This window comes from Squalius cephalus (assembly GCF_949319135.1).
Source record: "Squalius cephalus genome assembly, chromosome: 22".
Lineage (NCBI taxonomy): Eukaryota > Metazoa > Chordata > Actinopteri > Cypriniformes > Leuciscidae > Squalius > Squalius cephalus.
This window is the reverse complement of record NC_137143.1, coordinates 11,453,357-11,468,765: the sequence shown is the minus strand read 5'-3', so window position 1 is coordinate 11,468,765 and position 15,409 is coordinate 11,453,357. Positions and strand designations below refer to the sequence as shown.

General features: G+C 40.6%; 1 protein-coding gene across 7 annotated transcripts in view; it reads left to right on the top strand.

Annotated features, from left to right (window-relative positions):
• Window positions 1-15,409, top strand: part of rap1ab (RAP1A, member of RAS oncogene family b) — a 119,417-nt gene that overhangs the window by 11,029 nt on the left and 92,979 nt on the right. The gene's annotated exons all lie outside the window — the stretch shown is intronic.

The following is a 15,409-nucleotide window of genomic DNA, read 5'->3' as shown; positions in this document are numbered from 1 at the left end:
AGATCCAGCGCGATATTGTTTTTTCCTCGAGAGACATCATGGCAGTTGCTCAGTGTTTGGATGTACAAATGAACACAAAAGTATTTTTTTAGTTCCTTCATCCGAGCCTCTGGAGAACCAGTGGGTTATGTGGATTTTTGATGCGTAATTGTTCAAGTTCAGACAGATAATCTTTCTCTTAAAGTCTCAATACTGTTTATGCATCAGTAAATCAAGCCAGTGACTAAATGCTCAACTTCACGTCGTTTCTCGCAGAAACTGCGTTGCAGTGATAAGATCTTAATTCACGCGATCAACAGGCTGTCATCTGCTCAATGCTCATCACTGCAACCTTTTATGTGATGGGAATAGATCTTAATACTTAAACTTCTCACGATTCGTTAATCTCGATAGCTGTAATAGTAAAAACGTATAAAAGCTGTAATGGTAAAAGTTTTCCAGATAGTTCTACATTTAATGCCAGATATTTCATATGCAAGCATGTCAGCCAATCACAGCAAGAGGGCGTTTACTCTGAAGTCTCTCAGCAGCTAATCACAGCAGTGGGCGTTTACACTGAAGTCTCACAGCAGACACGCCCCTTCAAACCAGTGTTCAAATCAGAGGATGAAATCAGGCTAGGAAATATGCCTTTTATTTCTAAATTATAACAACTTTAGATCTAAAAAACATACTAACATTATAAGGGCACCCCAGGAAACATTATAAAATAATAAAACAATCCATTCCAGGAGGCATCCGGAACAGATGCCCGAGCCACCTCAGCTGACCCCTCTTGATATGGAGGAGCAACGGCTCTACTCTGAGCTCCTCCCGAGTGACCGAGCTTCTCACCCTATCTCTAAGGGATCGCCCAGCCACCCTGCGGAGAAAGCTCATTTCGGCCGCCTGTATCCGGGATCTTGTCCTTTCGGTCATGACCATAGGTGAGAGTAGGAACGTAGATTTACCGGTAAATCGAGAGATTCGCCTTGCGGCTCAGCTCTTTCTTCACCACGACAGACCGGTACATCGACCGTGTTACTGCAGAAGCTGTTTCGATCCGTCTGTCAATCTCCCGTTCCATCCTTCCCTCACTCGTGAACAAAACCCCAAGATACTTAAACTCCTCCACTTGAGGCAGGAACTCTCCACCAACCTGAAGTTGGCAAGCCACCCTTTTCCGACTGAGGACCATGGCCTCGGATTTGGAGGTGCTGATTCTCATCCCAGCCGCTTCACACTCGGCTGCAAACCGTCCCAGTGCATGCTGAAGGTCCTGGTTTGATGAGGCCAACACGACAACATCATCTGCAAAGAGCAGAGACGAAATTGTGTTGTCACCAAACCTGACACCCTCCAGCCCCTGGCTGCGCCCAGAAATTCTGTCCATAAAAATTATGAACAGAACCGGCGACAAAGGGCAGCCCTGCCGGAGTCCAACATGCACCGGGAACAAGTTTGACTTACTGCCGGCAATGCTAACCAAGCTTCTGCTTCGGTCGTACAGGGACCGGACAGCCCTTAGTAAAGGACCCCAGACCCCATACTCCTGGAGCACCCTCCACAGGCCACCGCAAGGAACACAGTCGAATGCCTTCTCCAAATCCACAAAGCACATGTGGACTGGTTGGGCAAACTCCCATGAACCCTCCAGCACCCTGTAGAAGGTATAGAGCTGGTCCAGTGTTCCACGGCCTGGACGAAAACCACACTGTTCCTCCTGAATCCGAGGTTCTACTATCGGCCGTATTCTCCTCTCCAGTACCCTGGCATAGACTTTCCCAGGGAGGCTGAGAAGTGTGATCCCCCTGTAGTTGGAACACACCCTCCGGTCCCCCTTCTTAAAAAGAAGCCTGCCATCCCAAAGGCACTGTCCCCGACCGCCATGCGATGCTGCAGAGGCGTGTCAGCCAAGACAGCCCCACAACATCCAGAGACTTGAGGTACTCAGGGCGGATCTCATCCACCCCGGTGCCTTGCCACCATAGACTGTAAAAAATATGGACGTAGCTTCCGTGACGTCACCCGTAGGTTTCTGAAGACCGTCTTTGAAACCTAAAGTGGGCGTGGCCGACCGTCGCCATTTTGGCAGCGCGTCACTCCCGGATTGATTTATTTTTACAGTCAGGCAATGAGCTGAGGTAATGTGACAGCTAACAAACAGCAGACAAACGGCTAATGATAACTAATGACTACTGCAGCGGGAATCCACCTGTCACTCAAAAGTGGACACCCTTAATTATGCAGAAATTTTAAGGCTTAATATAATTTAAACGGATGAGTTATAAAAAAAATCACCCCCCTCACAGTTGTCATGAAGGCAAAATTAGCTGTATAGACCAAAATGAGCTGTATAGACCAAAGCCATATACAGACACCAGGCTGTAAACACGTTTTTTTTTTCTGCTGTAAAATTTGGCATTTTAACATGGGGGAGATACAGATTTGACTCACTTTTGACACCAGCCTCAAGCGGCCAGTCAAGGAATTGCAGTTTAACTCACTTCCGTGTTGGTTTCAAAAGAGAGACGGGGAGGTTGCCGCTTGCTTGCCACCGAGGAGTTTCTTGACTACCTCGGTGACTTCAGCTTGGGTGATGGACGAGTCCACCTCTGAGCCCTCAGCCTCTGCTTCCTCAATGGAAGACGTGACGGCGGGATTGAGGAGATCCTCGAAGTATTCCTTCCACCGTCCAACGTCATTCCCAGTTGAGGTCAACAGCTCCCCACCTCTACTGTAGACAGCGTTGGTAGGGCACTGCTTCCCTCTCCTGAGGCGCCGGACGGTTTGCCAGAATCTCTTTGAGGCCAGCCGATAGTCCTTCTCCATGGCCTCACCGAACTCCTCCCAGGCCCGAGTTTTTGCCTCCACAACCACCCGTGCTGCAGTTCGCTTGGCCTGCCTGTACCCGTCAGCTGCCTCAGGAGTCCCGCAAGCCAACCAGGCCCGATAGGACTCCTTCTTCAGTTTGACGGCATCCCTTACTTCCGGTGTCCACCACCTGGTTCGGGGATTGCCGCCTCGACAGGCACCGGAGACCTTACGGCCACAGTTCCGAGCGGCCGCTTCGACAATGGAGGTGGAGAACATGGTCCACTCGGACTCAATATCTCCAGCCTCCCTCGGGATCCGGTCGAAGCTCCGCCGGAGGTGGGAGTTGAAGATCTCTCTGACAGGAGACTCGGCCAAACGTTCCCAGCAGACCCTCACAGTACGCTGGGGTCTGCCGAGTCTGTCCAGCTTCCTCCCTCGCCATCGGATCCAACTTCCAAACCGGAAGTGCCACCCATAATTCAAAACGCAGTAAGGTCGTCAGCAATAAGGTGGATAGAAAGACAAACATAAATGGTGTTGAAAGCCAAACTATTAAATGCCACATGTATATTTACTGAGTAATCCAGTATTTTATAGAGGGGGGTTAAAAATGACTTTAGAAAGATGGCATCATTATTTTTTTACACAGATTGGTAGGTCTGTTAGTAAAATCCACTAGTTAACCACCAAACCACGTGATTTGTTTCTGCTTCACCGCGGTAAAAAAAAATCCCATACCGTCACAGCCCTAATCATGTACATAATTCACCCGCTATGTTGCTTTACACCATTTTTCATTTATCAACAGAAAAATATAGCCTACCAGGATAACCTGGCTTCTCTTGAGACACCCTGCTTTGCAGTTATGCTAAAGCCCACCCGCACATTGATGTTATTGGTTACATCTTATGCTATCTGAAGAGCTTAAAACAGAGTGCCGTTTTCTTCCGTGTTATGAGTCAGAGCTCAAGAGCTGTCAATCATGTTATGTGATCATCACAGATGGTTTGTGTTTCTCGCGTTGTACCAAACCTAATTTATCTTAAAGGGGTCATATAATGGTAGATGCACTTTTACAAGTTGGTTGTACTGAAATGTGTGTTGGCAGTGCCTGTACACAACCATCATAAAATGATAAAAATCCATCCAGTGTTTTTTTTTTTTATCGTCTATGTTTTCCCCTCTCTCAAATCAAGCCGTTCGAACTTGTGACGTCACACGGTCGGACGCCCCACCCACGATTGTTGATTGACAGCAGCGTTTCAACACAGACCCGCCCTGAGCAAGCTGTCATCATAGTCCGCTTTGTTGATACGCTGGAGCAGAATGGTGTCTAAGCGATTGTGGTGTTCTGTTCGAACATAGCAGTCATTTTGATGTTCCTAAATCCGAGCCGCTGAAGATGCAGTGGCTGAGTTTTGTTTTCGAAGGGAATATTCCTCACGATCAACGTCAATGCTTTCATGTTTGCGCAAATCATTTCACCAGACTGCTTTATAAACGAGAACATTGAGCTCCTGTCTGAGTATGTGTTGTTTATGTGCCTAATAACTGTCATAGTCTCACAGACTGGTTATTTTTTAAACAGATCAGTAAAATGTTAGTGCTTCAGCCCTGACAGTTGTACCTAACACTGCATAGATAACGTTACGCATCACTGACAAGCCTACATTTACCGGAAAAAAGTTTTTCATGACCATTAGCTGTAACATCAATCTGTCAATGAACTAACGTATACATCAGTAAACACATGGCGTTCGTATCTCACTACTCTACCCTGCCAGTACATACAAAGATAGATCAAAGTGACATTACGTTAACCAACCATTCAGAAACGTCCTGTTTTCCGACTCCGGTTCAAATTGAGACTGTTGCACAGTGTCCTCAGAGACTCCCGTTGCCATTCTTCAAAATATACCCTCAACTGTTGTCAAGGCAACACTCCATGTGTGTTGTTGTGGCAAAACGCCCCACAGAACAGAGGGGCGGGGTGAGCAAAGCTCATTATCATTTAAAGACACATGCACTTAAACGGCTGAAAAAAGAGCTGTTTTTGACCAGGTAAAATGAGAGTTTTCTTACAATACTAATGAGAATTTTTAATTAAAGTATATTACAAACTTTTAATTTAGACCCTAAAGAATCATATTAGCTGGTACAAAAATGGCATTATATGACCCCTTTAATGTACTGTTTTATTTTGTGTTGTGGATGAGATTAAATCTAAATGGGAAAACTTACTAGATGCATACATGAGGAAAAATGTATTCTAGTTCAGTGCCACTTATCGTTCAGGCATGAATTAGCTGAAGACGATCAACCATTTCGTGTTCTGTGTGAAAACTCAGTTCGTCTGCGTAGGGCTGGGCGATTAATCGAAAAGTAATCGAAATCGACATTCAGAACCTATAATCGATCAAATTTTCCCAGGTCGATTATTTCGATTACTTTCCCTTTAAAACACTACCGCGTGTGGAGTCACGTGACCCCGCTCCCTTACAGTACGTTATTCCGCCGACATGTCGAGCATGGAGAGCTTAATCACTGAGACAACTGAGCAACAAGAGCAGCTTGTACCAAAGAAAAACGCAGTCTCTGTCATTTGGACACATTTTGGCTTCAGTAAGGATGACATCGAACAAAATGAAGTCAGATGTAGACACTGTAGAAAAACAGTTTCGACGTCCAAAGGGAACACCACCAATTTGTTTCAACACTTGGAGCACAATCACGTTACTGAATATGAACAGTGCATGGCTCAAAAAAATCAAAAAGAGACTGACAAGCGCCCAGCAACAAGTGCCTCCGCAAAGCAGATGTCTTTAACACAAGCGTATTAATTACTTAAATTAAAGCACACATTGCCTAAAACGAACAATCAATTTGTTCTTATAAAAAAGTAAAAATAAATAACTTGCACTTTTTTATTTTGTTTCCAAAAGTGCAAGTTATTTATTTTTACTTTTTTATAAGAACAAATTGACTGTTCGTTTTAGGCAATGTGTGCTTTAATTTAAGTTGTTTAACATTGATGTTCAATAAATAATCATAGATAGTAGATAGTGTGTGTTTCCTTCAATTATTTTAAAATCAAGTAATGCACCCTTCATTCAAAAATCTCTCACTTGTAATATGTGAGCATATTTACTGTAAAAAACTTGTCAGTGAACCATGAGGGCAAAAAAAAAAAAAAAAAAAAAAAATCGTTCATTAATCGTAATCGAGTTAAAATGTTCAATTAATCGAGATTTTGATTTTAGGCCAAATCGCCCAGCCCTACGTCTGCGCTTAGCTTTATCGCGTTACGCTCAGTGTGAGAGGGCCGTTATTTAGTAGAAACAACTTTTTATTTTATTTTTTATGTTTTTATTTTAATTTTATTTTTTGTAGGGCCAGTGAAATTTTTTGCAGGGCAAGTAAAAAAATTAACCACAATTTGCCAGTAGAAAAAATCCTTAGCGTTGAGCCCTGCTATGATTTCAGAAGACGTTTAGCAGAGCAGTTCTTTTGGTTCACAGACCATTCAGTTTGCCTTAGATGAAGATCAGGGAAGTTTAGTTGTTCGTGCTGTGTGGCGAAAGCAGCCTCTCCATCCTAACATGGAAAGACTTGAGTAATGATGCCATACTTGAATGAGGAAGGTAGATATGTTTATTTTTTACAGAAAGTTTTACAGGAGAAAAAAGAGAATTCAAGTTTTTAAAGTAGCTATGGATTGACTTCACTTGCATGAATTTGCTTGCTTTTGAACATAATTTAAAGGGCACCTTTTATGCTAAATTCACTTTTACATGGTGTTTGAACATAAATGTGTGTTGGCAGTGTGTGAGCAAAACCACCCTAGAATGATAAAAATTCACCCAGTGTTTTTTTTACAATCTCAATAAATCATAAGCACTGTCTCAGAATGAGCTGTTCTCAGATTAGGCGCAATGTGACGTAGAATTGAGCAGGCCCCTCCCACGACTGTTGAGTGACACTTCAGTTTGAGCCTAGACCCGCCCTGAGTGAGCTGGACACAGAGTCCGCCATTGTTCGACGCTTGAGCAGCTGTAGACAAGAATGTCTCCTAAGCGATTGAGGTGTGTTGTTGATGGATGTAAGAATGAACATAGCAGTCTTCATTTACTCCCGTTGTTACTCAAGGATGGATCTGTACTGTTTGTGATCAAGCTTACACTCTCCGGAGCAACATGCCTAACGTGACTGGACACGGAAGAAATTAAAGTGCGAGCGCGCTCTTTATGACAGCTCTTCGAGTCATTTTACGGATATAAGGTTTACCAGTTTATTTAGCACCCACTGAAAAGGTGTGTATATTTGTTTACTGTTAGTTGTAACGAGTGTTTTGTGTACTTCGCTGTGTATGTTGTTGATAATGAAAGGGAGAGAGAGAGAGAGTTTATGGATAAGACTTTAATGCGCACTTCTTATACTATGTTTATTCAGCTCTTACAGAGATTCTCTGGAGTAAAACTAACGCTCATCTTTTGTGTGATGTACAATAAACTTCACTGAACTCGTCAGTATATTTTGGTCATCATTCGGACTGGTTTTGCTACAGCAGGCTTGTATTAGTGGATAAAAGCAGATGACAAATAAGTTATAACCATAATTAAACTAAACTATACCTGTTCTATGTCCATACAGCATAGATTCTCTGGCTCTGTGGGCATTATTGTCCGACTCCGGGTCGAAATGAACACCGCAACTGAGAGTTTCTGTTCTGATATTATCAGATGAGATTGTCCTGACTCTGAGCGCGAGCTCGTGAGGCTCCGCCCCCTGTGCTGTGCAGCAGCAGTTAATTTGCATTTAAAGGGCACACACTAAAACAGCGCGTTTTTCTGAGCCCCAAAAAATGACATTAAATTTAAATTTACATTACATTACATTTAAATTTAAACATGCTGTAAAAAATTATCTGTTGGGTATTTTGAGCTAAAACTTCACATACATACTCTGGGGACATTTTACATCTTGTGAAAAGAGTCATAATAGGTGCCCTTTAAATTATTTGGAGTTGCAGATGTGGTCTTGCACTATATCCGTCCATGTGTATGTCTGTTAGTGTATTCTCCATACATCATGTGTGACTCATTGCTGGAAGTTGTTTGCTTCTTTAATGCTCCTAATCACATTCAACGTTTTTATCTCTGGTCATTTTCTCTCTTTGTGGCCTTAGCTTGGCATCTCATTGCCTTTTCTACACTGCCTTTACCATTAAAGGAAGAAAATTCTCTGTGCATGCCAACCATTCCTGCAAAACCAGAATCAGACTAAAGCATTCGAGCAACGGCACCCATGAACCTCTCCAAATAACACTGGATGAGTTTAGTGTTCCTTGAGTGCACACAGCTTGGACAATGTTTAGATTTGGCCCCTCACCAAGGACTCATAACTTCAGAAGACTTGTGTTTGGCTCTACGTGTGTTTGCTATATGAAATCCAGCTGAATGGTTTTCTGTGATGCCTTTTTACACTAAAAATATTAGCCTGTGTGTATTTATTCTGAATAGATCCCACATGGTTGCAGCAGTGATCTGAGAAGTTAATGTAAAGAATGTATTCATTCAAGGATGGCCATAGTAAATGGTTTTTGCTGATCAATGTACTTGGTCTGCATTGAATGTAAAGCTGTTCAGAACGCAACTGGTTTATTCGCTTTAAAGCCAGTGGTGGTTAACTGTTAACTCTGTGAACTGACACAGTTATGTGAATGCACTTTCAGTGCTGTTATCTAGGGGTGACCCCAAATAGTCGAAGATTCGATGCTTCGATTGGAGGAGCCTGATTCGACTACCAATCTCACGGTCGAATCTTCGCAGAGGTGTTATGAACGAGGATCATGCCACTTTGGCTATATGAGGGCGCTCAATGTCTGATTTCACGTAGAACTACCGGTTTTCTGTTAATACGTTAATATTCAGCCTATTATGATAATGCTGTATATAAAAATGTGCAAAGAAAGAAGCTTTTAATATTTTTTAACAAGAGTGAATAAATCCAAACACCTTGTGACAGATTTAAGTTTCACTTTCAATCCGTGACCGACAGAGGAGCGTCTTGGCGGCAAGGATTTAAATCTTTAACAATGTCTGGGATAAGAAAAGCTAAAGTGTGAATGTAAACCATCAGAAAGGATATTCTCCAAGGCTGGATTTAGCATTAGGAAAACCATGATCGCACTTCTGCCGGCCAACGTTAACAAGTTGGTTTGCACGGGACATTCTAAAATGCTTAACGTGAAAAAAGCTTTTAAAACGCTTAAAAGGCACTTTAACGTGGCTTAATACATGTACACAGTACACACTTTATTAAGAAACCATACTATGTGCAGATAAGCAGGTGAACCCAGAATATGAATGCAATGCGTTCCTCCTATAGTAAAGCGTTTTCTTTATAATTTGATATTTTAATTTAACTATTTTAGGAGATTAAGCCGTAAACGCTTTTCACGTTTTAGAATGTATTTTATCCGCGTGCACAATTTGAAAAGACTCCAACGGACACAGACAGAGTGAAAGACTGGATTTGTTCTCTCGATCAGGTAGGGTACAAGTGATTTCAAAACTTTTCAGCCGCTTCTAATTTGATTATTGGATGCTGTGAACATTTTTAACTAAAAAGACTGCCACTCCAGTTTAGCCTTTATTGAGTTTAGCATTTATAGAGTTGAAAATTCTGGCTATTATCGTTATTTTAATAATTTCTTTATTATTTTATTTATTGATCTGTCAGGGTTATCTAAACTAACTATTTGTGGCTTGTGTTTTGAATATATGTTCCCCTGCACTTTAGGCATTTTGCACACATTTGCTCATCTTGTGACTTGATTCTGATTTATTTCGTTTTGTATTTTTATTTATTAGAAAGGTATATTCTGTTCTAATTTAATTTAGTAAATTGTTTATTTTTTCGGTGCATCGATGTTGTGCTGTACTTAGAGCCTGCTCGCACAGGTAATTTAGACGATTTAATTTGATTTGCATGTAAAATGCAAATCCTGTCTGCAGTGTGGCCTTTCTGGAGTTATGTTATTTCTTAGTTTTATTGATCCAAAATGTTTTTATACATTTTCTTATATCTTTGTGTGATTTTCTGTACATCGCCATTTTGAAATGTTAAAGACCCAGCCCCACCCCCATACACATGATTCGACTATTAGTCGACTATAGGCAAGACTTGACGATTCTGATTCGACTATGAAAATCCATGGTCGGGGACACCCCTACTGTTATCTAACAGACTTGTTTATGATAAAGCATTTTTTATTATAATATATTATAATCGCAAATAGCTTTGTGCTTTACTTCTGAAAAGAAACAGTGTCATCTTTCAAATTCTGAAATTCATTAATTTCAAACAATAAATGGCGTTTTGACGCTCTTAAATGTGACGTAACAGATTGCTGTAGCACCTCAGTTCAAGCGACTGCGCAAGTCTTTTCCACTTTAATACAAATTTTATCTAGAAAAACATGCATGAAAATCAGAAGGTATGTTGAAAGATACAGTACAATTTGCTGAAATCCGTATCATGTCTCATATAATATCTCAATCAGTATTTCAACCATGGAAAGATGTCACTTAACTTTGCATTTACCTCAGTAATGTCATCCATTTGTTAGTTGGCTATAAAAGGAGCTTACTGTTAATTATATATGTATGTTGCATGTAGGGCTGTCAAACGATTAATCACGATTAATCGCATCCAAAATAAAAGTTTGTGTTTACATAATACATGTGTGTGTACGGTGTATAATTATTTTCTATATATAAATACACACACATGCATGTATATTTAAGAAATATTTGCATATACTGTGTATATATATTTATATTATATATAATTTATATTATATATAAATATTTTATATATAAATAACACATTTTCTTAAATATATATATATATGCATGTGTGTGTATTATATATAGAAAATAATTATACTCCGTACACAGACATAAATTATGTGTAAACAAACTTTTATTTTGGATGCGATTAATCGCGATTAACCGTTTGACAGCCCTAGTTGCATGAAGAAAAGTGCTTATGAAAACTACCTTATATGTGTAACTGAGTTGTATACAGACATAGTTGGTTATGTCTTAAGTGAGAGCAAACAATGGAGAAAGACAACACGTGTAACATAGGGCTGGGCGGTATATCGAGTTTTTACGGTATATTGTTGTTGTTTTTTATTTTTGTAGCAATTGTTTTTCTTTTTTCTTTTTATAAACGATATGGAATGAGGCAATACTGTTTATAGCAGTATACAGTAGTTTGAAAAATAGCGGAGGATGCAGAGTGAGTCCTGCTGCGGGGATAAGTACATAATCCACTTTGTCCTAAGCATGAGCCATGCTTTATATCAAGGGCTTCAAAATAACTGCTAAGATATAGTTAACACATACAGTTTAAATCTCTGACAGATACGTGTGCTGACATATAGATACTAGGGGTGTAACGATATTCAAACCGAACCGGAAAACCACGATACACCTGCACGTGACGGTACATAAATATATTTATATATATAAAATAAAAAAATAAAATAAATATCGGCCATCGGCCACCCTGCTTTCTAAGATATCGGCATCGGCCATCAAAAGTTAATCAATCATTTTTAGTTAAAGGGGGGGTGAAATGCTCATTTTCACTCAATCTCCTGTTAATCTTGAGTACCTATAGAGTAATATTGCATCCTTCATATCTCCAAAAAGTCTTTTGTTTTATTAAATTTTTAACAGAAAGATAGGCTGTACCGAGTCTTTCCGGAAAAAACCGAGCGGCTGGGGGCGGGCCCTGTGGGCGAAGCTTAGCTGTGCTAACGCGGCAAGCTAGTGACAACACACAGAGACATTTGTTCAACAAACAGTTTTACTCACCGTCCGGTTCCAACGCACGACCGCAAACCTTTATCATTGTGACTGCTCGATCCTTAAGCATTAGACAATCTGCAAATCCGTCGATATGGGCTTTGTTTATAAAACAATCATCGTCGAAATGCAGGGAACAACAGTCTTACACAACTCCGTTTATGCTCAGAAAAACAAACTCCATCCACTGGTGCCTTAACGCCGGGTTCTTTGGGAATCTGTGCAGGGTTGTCTTGCCCTGGCAACCAAAAACACACTTCTTTGGTGACATTGACTTCCCAAAAGCCGGGCAGGGCGCTTTGATGGCGAACTGCTTTCACTCTCTTGCTCTAGTCTACGAGTGCGCGCGCGGCCGCGATCTTACCGGAGAAGTGCCCTTAGGACCCATATAAGGAAATTCCGCCCTATCTTACGTAAGACAGAGCCATACTCGAAAAAAACTTTCCGAAACTTGTGACAACCCGGAAGGAGTATTTTTGGAACAAAAATACTCCTTCAAACGTACAACTTAGTTTTTGAAACTTTGTCCATGTTTAGCATGGGAATCCAACTCTTTACCAGTGTAAAAAACTCAGTATGCATGAAATAGCATTTCACCCCCCCTTTAATGATCTGTAAGACTGGGGCTTTATTAATGCTGTTCATTTATTCAAGTAAGTTTTTTGACATTTGGTTTAAGCGTTTTAATTCTATAATATATGGTGTAAAAATGTCTGAGTGCTGCCCTCTTCAGGTTGAACGGTGGTTACTGCAGTTGAATTTTCCTATTGGAAGTTGTGATGCCCTGTGACGTAAGCAGGTACAAGCTCACCACGCCCTTGCCTACAGAGGTTCACTCAGGTTCACATAATGAATGTAATGTAGGCTATGCAGTATATTATGTGCAAAAAGGTGGTTAAAATCACATTACACTCTAACATTGTAACATTACAATCTAAAAACAAAAATAATGCTTTTGTTTTTAAATTGACTAAAGACTAAACTAAAAAATGAAAATAAAAACAAAAGCACAAACTAATTATATTAGCCTGCATTTGATTACCCCATTGTAAATGGTCACTTTCATAAAATACTTGTAAGTTTACAATTCCACATATGGCACATTTATTGTCTCCAACTGTTGTGTTGTTGGCGCTTGGAAAAAACGAGCGCGTCGCTTCCATTATGAGCGCGCATACCGCGCGCCTACATTTGAAATAACGAACTTGAGCGCGCAAAAGACGCGATATGTGAACAGGCCCTACAAAATTTAGATGTTTTCATCTCACCACGGCATATGAGCGCCTGGACAAATGAGCGCGCTTCATCACATGCGTGTTGCAACCGCGTCGCTTCTTTTATGAGCACACGTCCAAACCTCAGCTGAATAAAACTCCCACAAATATCATGGAACAACGTCGGCATTATTTAATCCTATGACCAGTGTTCGTAACAGCTGCCGTATGCATATGGATAGCCTCAAACTTAGCTATTTGCAGCTCCCTAAATACAATGACAAGCAGTTTTATAGATGAGGCATTCGCGTTTTCCATTTGGACCCACAAACTTGCTTAGTTGCACGCACATATAGAGCAACGTGTTTCCACTTTTAAAGTGTATGGCAATATTTCAGCTAAGTCAAACAGTTAAAAGATGCTTTGAAAGTTTAAAACTTGCCGTTGTCTTGAAGAGGCTTCCAGCACTCTGCTAGTGTGGGAGGGGCAGTGCATGGGCTGCACGTGAACTGCAGCGTCTCTAGCAACACAAAGCTGCCTGCGGACGCCTGTCTGTAAATAATGCCGGGAAAAAACTATCGGCGAACGCAGCAGCCGTGTATCAGCCGATGCCGATACACGTCAAACCCGCAAATATCGGCCCGATTTATCGGCCGACCGATATATCGGTCGATCACTACACTACATCCCTCCCTTTGTTAGTATTAGAGAACTTAAATACTACAAAATAACACATTACCCTTAGTTTTAACAGCATTGTTATCATTATTCTAAATACTGCTATATTGATTCGAACTGACTAACCTGTCAACAAATATATTCAAACATTTACATAATCATGTCCTTGAAACGAGCAGGTTTCTTAACCACTCTACCACTCCGGGTAGTCAAAGGCTTGCTACAGGTGTCTGGTACTGTAACAGAAGAACTGTGTGGCTCTATTGAGAAATCTGACTTGATCGCTGTCTCTTGAGTTCCTTGCTTTGTTTTTCTGCTGGTTCTGGTATGCTGATCTCCAACTGAATGGGAACATGACGAATATGCTTCACATTTCTCACAATCCTTGAGCCATCCTCTACACTGACCATTTCAAAGGAATTGTCCGATGTGTGCTTCAGCAGCACAAAACGAGTATCTCTATACTTAGAGTCCAGCTTACCATCTTCCATACTTGCCACATATACAATGTCTCCCAACTTAAAGTTGTGTTCCTTGGCTCGTCTTGTCATGTCTGCGTACTGTTTCATTTTCTCATTGTACCTTTTGTGATGACTTTCAATGTCTTTTGTTTCGCTTTTGTCTGTGATGAGACTAGGCAACTTCGTACGCACATCTTGTCCAAACATCAGATAAGCTGGTGTCTCACCCGATGCTCTATGAGGTGTAGATCGATAGGCAAGAAGAATCTTTGAGAGATCTTCACTCCAATTCCTTCCCTCACTTTTTGCTGCTTTGAAGGCTTTCTTCAAGTAACGATGAAATCTTTCTATTTTACCATTACTTTTGGGGTAGTAAGGTGAGGCCTTGATGTGCTTAAAGGGATAGTTCACCCAAAAATGAAAATTCTGTCAATAATTACTCACCCTCATGTTGTTCCAACCCCGTAAGACATTCGTTCATCTTCGGAACACAAATTAAGATATTTTTGATTAAATCTGAGAGTTGTCTAACTCCTCCATAGGCTTCTAAGGGACTGAAACTTGCTGGCCCAGAAAATGTATTAAAGACATCGTTAATATAGTCCAAGTGACTCCAGTGGCTCAATCTTAAGTTTATAAAGCGACGAGAATACTTTTTGTGCGCAAAAACAAACAAAAATAACGACTTTATTCCACTTTTCATTTCCTTCTCACTGGGCCTCGGGTCTTTTCACGTAGTGTTTAAGCGTAGCGCGTCGGTGTTGTACGCCACCACGTAGACCATTCATTGCTTTTAAATAAATTAGAAAGGTATGGTGTCAGGGGCTTAGCACATGCTTGGCTAGAAAGTTATCTAAGTGACCGAAATCAGTATGTACATATTAATAGTATCAGTTCAATGGAGGCAAAAATAACCCACGGTGTTCCTCAGGGCTCCGTTCTGGGACCTAAACTATTTATTATGTACATTAATGAAATTAGTGAAGTCCTCAACAAATTGCAATGTATCCTATTTGCTGATGATACCAGTTTGTACGGTTCGGGAAAAGATCTTGAGCTGCTTTTGAATTCAGTAGAAACCGAACTTAAGATACTCAAAAAATGGTTTGAAGTAAATAAACTTTCCATAAATCTGCATAAAACTAAATATATTGTATTTGGAAACAAGGTAGTAAACAAACTATGTCGACTCAAAATTGGGAAGGTAGAAATTGAAAGGGTGTATGTAACAAAGTTTTTGGGAATCAATATTGATAAGTTAAATTGGGGAACGCATATAAATATACTAAAGACTACAATTTCAAAACTTATTGCTATACTGTGTAAAATAAAAACCTCTGTGAATCAAAACGCATTATATATATATATATATATATATATA